Raw genomic sequence first — 10,960 nt, 5'->3', positions numbered from 1 at the left:
CAAGTCCACAATAACCTCAGAACAGGGCCCTGTCTCAGATGTTGTGGATAAAATTGAAGTCTTTTTAATACTTTAAAATTTTCTACTTTTGTATTTTAAATAATTTCATGTTTTCTAATTACAGGCAAAATTTTTTTAACATTCATTTTTTAAAATTCTGATCTGCAACTTCTCTCCCCTCAATCCTCCCTCATTGAGAAAACAAGTAGTTTGATATAGGACATACATGTGCAGTCTTGCAAAACATATTTATTTTAGTCGTATTGTAAGAGAAAACATAACTTCTCCCCCCTGCCAAAAAAAAAACCCACAACAAGAAAAATAAAGTTAAAAAAAAAAAACGCATGCAGGGGCAGCTAGGTGGTGTAGTGGATAAAGCACCGGCCCTGGAGTCAGGAGTACCTGGGTTCAAATCTGGCCTCAGACATTTAATAATTACCTAGCTGTGTGGCCTTGGGCAAGCCACTTAACTCTGTTTGCCTTGCAAAAAAAAAAAAAGTATGCTTCAATCTGCATTCAGGTTCCAAAAGTTCTTTTGCTGCATTTTTCAACATGAATCCTTCAAAATTATTTGTTCACAGATGATCATCATATAATATTATAATAATTGTATGCAGTGGTCTGCTGTTTCTACCCTTTTCACCTTGCATCAGTTCAAGTAAGTCTTTCCAGTTTTTTGAAGCCATTCTGTTGGTAATTTGTTATCCCCTAACAATCATGTTCCATAGCTTGTTCAGTCATTCCTCAGTTGATAGGCATCCCCTCAATTTCTAATTCTTTGTCATCACACAAAGCTACTATAACTATTTTTATATTTCTATAAATATGTAGGTCCTTTTCCCTTTTTTTAACGATTCCTTTGGGACACAGACCTGGCAGTATGTCTCTGGGTTAAAGGGGATGATGTAGTTTTATAGCCCATTGGGTAATTACAAATTGTTCTCCATAATGGTTGAAACGGTTCACAAACTTTTCCACATTTCTTTCAACATTTGTTATTATCCTTTTCTTTCACATTTTCCAGTCTGATAGGTGTGAGTTGGTACTTCAGAGCAATTTCAATTTTCATTTCTCTAATCAATGGTGATTTATAGCAAGCTTTCATCTGACTATAGGTAGTTTTGATTTCTTCTTCTGAAAACTGCCTGTTCATTTCCTTTGACCATTTACCTATTGGGTAGAGCTTGTATTTTATAAGTTTTATAAGTTTATAAGTTTTATGAGTTTATAAGTTTGACTCATTTCTAAGTATATTTAAGAATTGAGGTCTTTATCAGAGAGACTTGTATATTAGTTTTGTTTGCACATAAAAAATTTAATTTGATATAATAAGAATTACCCATTTTATACCTTATAATGCCCCTTCCTCCTTTTTGTTCATAAATTCTTCCCTTATCCATAAATTTGATAGATAATTATTTCATACTCTCCTAATTTGTTTATGGTATCACACTTTATAACTAATTCATGTACCCATTTTAACTTTATGTTGATTATATGTGAGAGCAGCTAGGTGGAGAAGTGGATAGAGCACTGATCTTGGTGTCAGGAGGACGGGAGTTTGAATCTAGTCTCAGACACTTACCACTTACAAGCTGTGTGACCTTGGGCAAGTCACTTAACCTTGACTACCTCTCATCCAGGGCCATCTCCAGTCATCCTGATTCATATCTGACCAATAGACCCAGATGTCTCTGGAGGAAAAAGTGAAGCTGGTGACTTAGCTACCTTCACTCAAACCCAATTTACATGCATATCATGGCATCATCTCCCTGATGTCATGGTCTTCTTCAAGAATGAAGGACATTCAATTGGGGAATGGCTTAGCAAACTGTCATATATGTATGTCATGGACCTCTATTGTTCTATTAAAAACCAGGAGGGACGGGAATTCAGGGAAGCCTGGAGAGATTTGCATGAACTGATGCTGAGTGAGATGAGCAGAACCAGAAAAACACTGTACACCCTAACAGCAACATGGGGGTGATCATTAATCTTAATGAACTTGCCCATTTCAACAGTGCAACAATCAGGGACAATTTTGGGCTCTCTGCAATGGAGAATACTATCTGTATCCAGAGAAAGAATTATGGAATTTGAACAAAGTCCAAGGACTGTTTCCTTTAATTTAGAAAAAAAAACTGATATCTTATTGTCTGATCTTGCTATCTCTTATATTTTATGTTTCTTCCTTAAGGAAGAAACATGATTTCTCTCTCTGGCAAATTGCCTTCTGTGGGTGGTAGGGGGAGGGAAGTAAGATTAGGGGGAAAATTGTAAAACTCAAAATAAACAAAATCTTTTATTAAAAAATGGACAAATTATTATTATTATTATTATTATTCATGCACAATCATATTAAACATATTTCCATATTAGTCTTACTGTGAAAAAAGAAAACAAAAGAAAAAACATAAGAAAAACATACAATAAATTTAAAAGAGTGAAAATATTCTGCTTTGGTCTGCATTCAGACTCCATAATATTTTAGAATTATTTTTGATCACTGTCTTGCTAGTTGATCTATCATGGTGGATCATCACATAATGTTGTTGTTAAGGGGGTACAATGATCTATTCTGCTCACTTCATTCAGCATCAGTTCATGTAAGTCTTTCCAGGTTTTTCTTCAGTCCATCTGCTTATGCTTTTTTTTATTTTTGCAAGGCACTGGGGTTAAGTGGCTTGCCCAAGGCCACACAGCTAGGTCATTATTAAATGTCTGAGGCTGGATTTGAACTCAGGTCATCCCGACTACAGGGCCAGTGCTCTATCCACTGTGCCACTTAGCCACCCCTGCTTAGGATTTTTTTATTTTTTTTTTAATTTTATACAATTAACTAATTAACTCTCATTTTCTCCCTCCCTTTCTCCCTTCTCTCTCTCCTCCCCGACAGAAAGCAATCAAATACAGGTTATACATGTGTAACTATATTGACATATGTTCATATTAATCATGTTGTGAAAGAAGAATCGGAACAAGAAAAAACTACGAGCGATGCTGTTCCCAGTCTAGTTTCTGCTAAACTGCTTTCTGGTTTCCCCAGTAGTTTTTGTCAAATAGTAAGGGTTTTTTTGTCCTAAAAGTTTCCATCTTTTGAGTTTATGAAATACTAGAATGAAAACTAAGGTGATTTCCAACTTTACATTGTGCACTAATCTCTTCCACTGATCCACCACTCTAATTCTTAGCCAGCCCCAGACTGTTTTGACGATTATTCCTTTAAAATTCAGTTTGACATCTGGTATGACAAGGCCAAATTCCTTCACATTTTTCTCCTTGATATTGTTGACCTTTTGTTCTTCCAGATGAATGTTATTCTTTTTCCTAGCTCTGTAAAATAATTCTGGGTGGTTTGGTGTGGTACGGAATACATTCATTTAGGTGCAAATTCCATTTTTAATATATTGACTTGGCCTATCCATGAGTCATTAATATTTTTCAAGTTGTTTAGATATGACTTTATTTTTTTATTTAAAGGTTTTGGTTTTCCAACTACATGCGATGGTAGTCTTTACCAACCACTTTGTTTTGCAAGGTTTTGAGTTTTACAATTTTTCTCCCTCCCTCCCTTCATTCCCCTCTCCCCCGACAGAAAGTAATCTGATATAAGCTCTATATTTATAGCCTACTAAACATAGATGGATAGAGGACATATTGTGAGAGAAGAATCAGATCCAAATGAAAGAAAGAAAACAGAGAGAAAAAAATACATAAGACAACTTTTAAAAACTAAAGATAATAAGCTTTGGTCATTTGAACTCCACAGGTCCTTCTCTGGATATGGATGGTGTTTCCCATCACAAGTCCCTTAAAATTATCTTTGATTATTGTGCTACAGAAATGAACAAGTTCATCAAGGTTGATCATCACCCCATGTTGGTGTTAATGTGTAGAATGTTCTTCTGGTTCTGCTCATCTCACTCAGCCTCAGTCCATTCAAGTCTTTCCCATCCATCCTTGAAATCCCATCTTTCATCAATTCTTATAGAACAATAGTGTTCTGTTGCAAAGACCACAATTTGTTCGGTCATCCCCCAACTGATAAGCAGCCCCTCAATTTCCAATTCTTGACCACTATAAAAAGAGCTGCTATGAATATTTTTGAAATTGTTTGATTTTTACCTTTTATTATGAACTCTTTTAAGAGATTTAGATATTGTGGGATCAAAGGGGACAATTTTGTTGCCCTTTGGACATAGTTCCAAACTGTTCTCCAGAAAAGTTGGATCGGTTCACAACTCCACCAACAATGAATGCATCAGTGTACCAGATTTCCCACATCTCCCACCACACTGAGCATTTTCTTTTCTAGTCACATTGAGCAACGTGCATTTCTCTAGAGCAATTTTTTAATATGACTATAGATAGCCTTTCCATATCCTTTGACCATTTATTAGGGAATGACTTTTTAAAATAAATTCAATTAGCTCTCTAAATATTTAAGGAATGAGGCCTTTGTCAGAAACACTAAATTGTAAAAATAGTTTCCCAACTTTCCACATTCCTTTTCATCTTGGTTGCAGTGATTTTGTTTGTGTGAAAACTTTTTTAGTGTATTCAAAATTATCCAGTTTGTTATTTTATTTTGTTCTCTATCTCTTCTTTGGTCATAAATTCCTCTCCTTTCCATAGATCTGACAGGTAAACAATTCCTTGTTCTAACTGGCTTAAATTATTACCTTTTATGTCTAAATCCTGCACCCATTTCAACCTTATCTTGGTATATAGACTATGAGATGTTGGTCTACGCCTACCTAGTTTCTGGCATACTGTCTTGCAGTTTTCCCAGCAGTTTTATCAAAGAGTTCCTATCTCAGAAATGGAAATCTTTGGGTTTATCAAACAGTAGATTACTATCATCATTTCCTACTATCTCTTTGGTACTTAATCTATTCCACTGCTCCACCACTCTATTTTTTAACCAATACCAGAGTTTTGATAACTGATGCTTTATAATATAATTTTAGGTCTGGTATGGCTAGACCTCCTTCCTTTACCTTTTTTTAAATTAATTCCCTTGATATTCTGGTTTTTTTGTTCCTCCATATGAATTTAGTTACTGTTTTTCTAACTCAATAAAGTAATTTTTAGGAAGCTTGATTGGTATGATACTAAATAAGTAGTTTAATTTAGATAGAGTTGTGATTTTTATTATATTAGCTTGGTCTACCCATGAGCAATTGACATTTGCCCAATTATTTAGATCTAAATTTATTTCTGTGACAAGTGATTTATAGTTGTTTTCATGGAGTACCTGAGTCTGCCTTGGCAGGTAGACTGCCAAGTATTTTATGTTGTCCAAAGTTATTTTAAATGGGATTTCTCTTTGTAACTCTTGCTGCTGTATCTTGTTAGTAACACATAGAAATACTGATGATTTATGAGGGTTTATTTTATATCCTTCAACTTTCCTAAGGTTGCTTATTTTATTCAGTAGTTTTTTTAAGATAATTTCCTAGGGTTCTCTAGGTATACTATAGAGATATCTGCAAAGAAAACAGATGCAAAGAGTGCTTTTGTTCTTCATTTCCAATTCTAATTCCTTCAATTGCTAAAATGAACATTTCTAATACAATATTATTATTATTATTATTATTTTAGTTCCTGCAAGGCAGTGGGGTTCAGTGGCTTGCCCAAGGCCACACAGCTAGGTCATTATTAAGTGTCTGAGGCTGGATTTGAATCCAGGTACTCCTGACTCCAGGGCCAGTGCTCTATCCACTGAGCCACCTAGCTGCCCTCTAACACAATATTGAATAATCATGGTGATCATGGACAACCTTGTTTCACCCCTGTAGATCTGACTTTATTTGTGTGAAAAATGTTTTGTCATTACTTCATATAATTTCTGGATTTGCCTAGGCAAGTAGAATCTCAAGTATTTTATATTGTCTACAGTTATTTTAAATAGAATTTTTCTTCCCAACTCTTGCTGCCGGACCTTGTTGGTCACATACAGAAATACTGATCGTTTCTGTGAATTTATTTTATATCCTGCAACTTTGCTGATGCTATTTCGACTTGTTTTTGTTGCTGTTGTTGTTAATTTGTCTACAGGGTTAGTTTTGTTTCCTTATTGCCTCATCTAATTTCTTCAATTTCTTTTTCTTTTCTTTTTGCTATAGCTAGTATTTTTAGCTCAATTTTAATAATGGTGGTGATAGTAGTCATCCTTGCTTCATCCTTGATCTTACTGGGAAGGCTTCTAGCTTATTTCCATCATAAATCATGCTTGCCAATTGTTTTAAATAGACACTGCTTTTCATTTTAAGGAAAGTTCCATTGATTCCTATGTTTTTAGTGTTTTGAAGAGGAATGTGCTTTGTATTTTTGTCAAAAACGTCTACTGAGATAATCATATGATTTTTGGTGTTTTTCTTATTGATATGGCCAATTATGCAGATAGTTTTCCTAAGATTCCTGATGTAAATCCCACCTGATCATAATGTGTAGGGTCTTGTGATATATTGCCTTAATCTCCTTGCTAGTATTTTATTTAAAATTTTTGCATCAGTCCTCATTAGGGAAATTGACCTATAGTTTTCTTTGTTTAAAATCTGTCTGATTTAGGTATCAACACCATTTTTGTGTCAGAAATGGAATTTGGTATGATTCCTTCCTTGCCAATTTTTCCAAATAGTTTATTGAAGCAATCTTTTCTTTAAATGTTGGTAGAATTCACTCGTGGATCCATCTGGTCTTAGTGATATTTTCCCTAGGGAGCTCATTAACGGTTTCTTTAATTCTTTTTCGAGGATAAAGTTTTTTTTATGTATTCTTCTGTTAGAATGGACAATTTACATTTTTGAAAATTTTCATCCATATCACTTAGCTTGTTAGATTTGTTAGGATTTAATTAGGTAAAATTACTCTAATAATTATTGTAATTTCATCTTCATTGGTGGTGAATTCACCATATCTATTTTTTATATTGTTAATTTGCTTTTCTTCTTCCTTTTTATTTTTTGGTGTTTTTTTTACAAGGCAATGAGGTTAAGTGACTTGTCCAAGGTCACACAACTACATAATTATTAAGTGCCTGAGGTTAGATTTGAACTCAGGTACTCCTGATTCCAAAGATAGTACTCTATCCACTGTGCCACCTAGTTGCCCCTCTTTTTCCTTTTTTTAATCAAAATAAATTATCTATTTTATTGACCCCCCCCATAAAATCAACTCCCAGTTTTATTAGTTCAATGCTCTTCTTACTTTCAATTATATTATTCTTTCCTTTGATTTTTCAGGATTTCCAATTTGGCTTTAACTGGGGATTTTTAACTTGTTCCTTTTCTAGTTTGGTTTTTTTTTTTGGTTGCATTCCCAATTCATTGATCTCTCCTTTCTGTATTTAAACTGATAGGTGTTTAGGGATATAAATTTTCCCCTAAGTACTCCTTTGGCTGCATTCCATAAATTTTGTTGTGTTATCATTCTCTTTAATGAAATTATTGATTGTAAGATTTGTTCTTTTATGCAGTCATTCTTTAGGATTAAAGTCTTTTAAAAATTTTACATTTAATTTAATTTTTCTCAATTACATGTAAATTGAGAAATAAATAAAGTAAATAAATTGAGAAATAAATAAAGTAAATAAAATAGTTTAACATTGTTTTAATTTGGAGTTTCAAGTTCTCTACCTCTCTCCTCTTTCCTCTCCTTGAGAAGGCCAACAATTTGATGTAGATTCCACAAAACATTTCCAAAGTATGACCCTAGACAAGTCATTTAATCTGTTTGCTTCAGTTCCTTCAACTGTAAAATGGGGATAAATAATAGCAAATACATCCAAGTTTTTTTTGTGAAGATCAAATGAGATATTCTTAATATCTTATTACAGGATCTGTATACAGTAGGTCCTTACTAAATGCTCATTTTCTTTTTTTCATGTAGGGCTTGGAAGTACCATTGAAGATGAGCTTACAGATCTATAAAGGTTTCAGGAATATTTTCCATAAAGTCCCTTGGGAAAAAGTACATCTTATAAAATACAAAGTCAAAAAGACTCTATGGGCATGTGGGCATATCCTCTGAAAATATCTAGTGTTTTTATGTGTGGGTGTGGGTGTAACACACACACATCATATATGTAAGTTTGTGTATGTCTATGTGAAGATACATATATATTTAAGTTCACATATACATATATTTATTTCTGGAAAGCTGGGGTCTACCTGAATAAGGCCAGAGGAATGATTTTTTAAATTAATTTTAAATTTTCTTCCAATTACATGTAAAGATAATTTTCAACATTCATTTCCATATTTTTTCCTTCCCCTCCTCATGACAGCAAACAATCTGATATAGGTTATGTATGCAAAAATCATGTAAAACATATTTCCAAATTAGTCATGGTGTAAAAAAAAAGAGAATCATACAGAAGGAAAAACTTGAGAAAGAAAAAAGGTAATAAATTTAAAAGAGTGCAAATAGTAGGCATTCAGACTTCAGATAGAATTGTCTGTCATAGTTGAGCATAGTTGATGTTACAGTAAAGATGTACCAGGTTCTCCTGATTCTGCTCACTTCACTTAGCATCAGTTCATGTGAGTCTTCACAGGTTTTTCTGCAAACACCTGCTCGTGATTTTTTTCCTTTATTTTTTCTTTTATATGATTAATTAATTAACAATATAATTAACAATTAATTAACAATTTGTAAGGTTTTGAGTTTCATCTTTTTCTCCCTCCCCCCTGACAGAGAGCAATCTGACATAGGTTTTATACGTCACACATATTTTCATATTAATCATATTGTGAAATATCAGAACAAAAAAGGAAGAAAAAAGCCATAAAACATAAACAAATTTTTTAAATGGGAAACAGTCAGTTTTGGCAACATTCAAGCTCCCTAGTTCCTTCTCTGGATGGGGATGGCATTTTCCCATCACTAGTCCTTTAGAAGTTTCTCTGACTATTGCCCAGCTGAGAAGAGCTGCATCCACCCTGGCTGGTCATCACACAAAGTCCTCCTGGTGTCCTCCTGGTTCTTTATTTTATTTTAAATTAAAATTTTTAATTATAATTTTAAGGCAATAGGGTTAAGTGACTTGCCCAAGGTCACACAGCTAGGTAATTATTAAGTGTCTGAGGCTGGATTTGAACTCAGGTCCTCCTGACTCCAGGGCTGGTGTTCTGTCCACTGCACCACCAAGCTGCCCCCTGTCTGGTTCTGCATCAGTCCCCATAAGCCTGTCCAGGGTTTCTGAAGTCTGCCCACTCATGATGTTTTTTTTTTCTTTTTTAGGTTTTTGCAAGGCAAATGGGGTTAAGTGGCTTGCCCAAGGCCACACAGCTACCTGGATTTGAACCCAGGTAGTCCTGACTCCAAGGCCGGTGCTTTACACTCATGATTTCTTAGAGAAAAACAGCATCCCATCACAATCATGGACCACAGCTTGCTCAGCCATTCCCCAATGGGTGGGCATCCCCTCAATGTCCAATTCGATGCCACCCCCCAAAAAAGGGGCTATGACTATTTGTGCCCAGATGGCCTTTCCCCTTGATTGTGAGCTCTCTGGGACACAGACTGAGTGGTGGCACTGCCACATCAGAGGCTGGGCACAGTTTACAGGCTTTGGGCAGAGTAGGTCAGGGAAATGATGGATGGGAGGAGGAGGAAAAAGGGGAAACCTTGAGAAATAAAAGTCTAGGTCATTCACTATCCAAAGACAGCAAGAACCAGAGAGGAGCCTTAGCTTCTTTTGTTTTCACCATCAGCAGTTAAACCCGGGGCTTGAATGTTAATAGGTTCTTGGATAAATTAGATAAGAATAACACTTTCCTTCCCAGAAGAGAATGACCAAGATTGTTGTTCAGCCCCACCTGAGTCTGTGACCCAAGAACCAGGGATGTCCATGGAGTTTTTTGGAGAGGTTTTACCAGTTTTCTTCAAGTGATTAAGGCTAGTAGAGGTTAAGTGACCCGTCCAAGGGTTACACACAGCCAGTGTCTGAGGCTGGATTTGAACTGGGTTCTTCCTGCCTCCAGGCCCAGAGCTCTGGGCCACCCAGCTGCCTCCTGTGGCCAGATTTATGTGTGACCACGTGCAATTTGAAACTGATTAAAACTGACTAAATCTATTAAATTCACTTAGACAATATTCTGAATCCATATAAAATTTAAATTTATTGGTTATAAAAATATACTACTGCCCTCATTCCACCCCCCCACATACACATAAAATTTGACTTTGTACCACAGAATTCATAGCTGGTGAAACCTGAGATCACTTCATTCAACCCCCACTTTTCCCATAGAAAACTGAGACCCAGGAAGGTTTAGTGAATTTCCAATTCAATAGCATTTATCTATCAAGTGGGTGTTAAGTGCGGACCTGCCCAAGGACAAACAGCTAATAGGTAATTGGGATGGGATTTGCATTCAGGTCTTCTTACTCCAAATCTAGCAGTCTTCCCAAGACATCCCAGTGCTTCCTTAGTCTAAAAGCTCCATTAAAACCAGAAAAACCTAATCTTTAAGCAGCTCTCATTCCAATTTTTGTTGGCTTCTCACAGAGAGGGGCCTTTTTTGCTGGCTTATTTAGTTGGTTACCAGCAGGAGTAAACTCTCTTAATTTAGAGCAAAAAGAAAGAAGAAACGTGAATGTGGCTAGAGGCGATGCATAAGGGTAGGCTTGGAAGCAACTGTGAAAGCTTTGTACCTCTAAGGGAGGAGTTTTTTGGGGGGGGGAAGGGAGTGGAAGATAAGAATATAATAGATTGCCAGAAGATACTCTTCTCAAAAAAGTCTAATTGATAGGATAAATCTAATTATTTGAAAAGGACATTTTAGGTGGAAAAAGTGGGACACAAATACATTGTGGTGGACAGCATTCTGGAATGATGATCAGAGAAGTAAAATGATGTAAAATTATTTTACCTAGCAATACCACTATTAACTGAAATGATATGGGGAGGAAAAAAAGGAAAGAATCTCTATGTCCTAAAATTTTTTGTAGC

The sequence above is a fragment of the Macrotis lagotis genome, chromosome 8, assembly GCF_037893015.1.
Source record: "Macrotis lagotis isolate mMagLag1 chromosome 8, bilby.v1.9.chrom.fasta, whole genome shotgun sequence".
Taxonomy (NCBI): domain Eukaryota; kingdom Metazoa; phylum Chordata; class Mammalia; order Peramelemorphia; family Peramelidae; genus Macrotis; species Macrotis lagotis.
Note: the sequence above shows the minus strand (reverse complement) of the source record.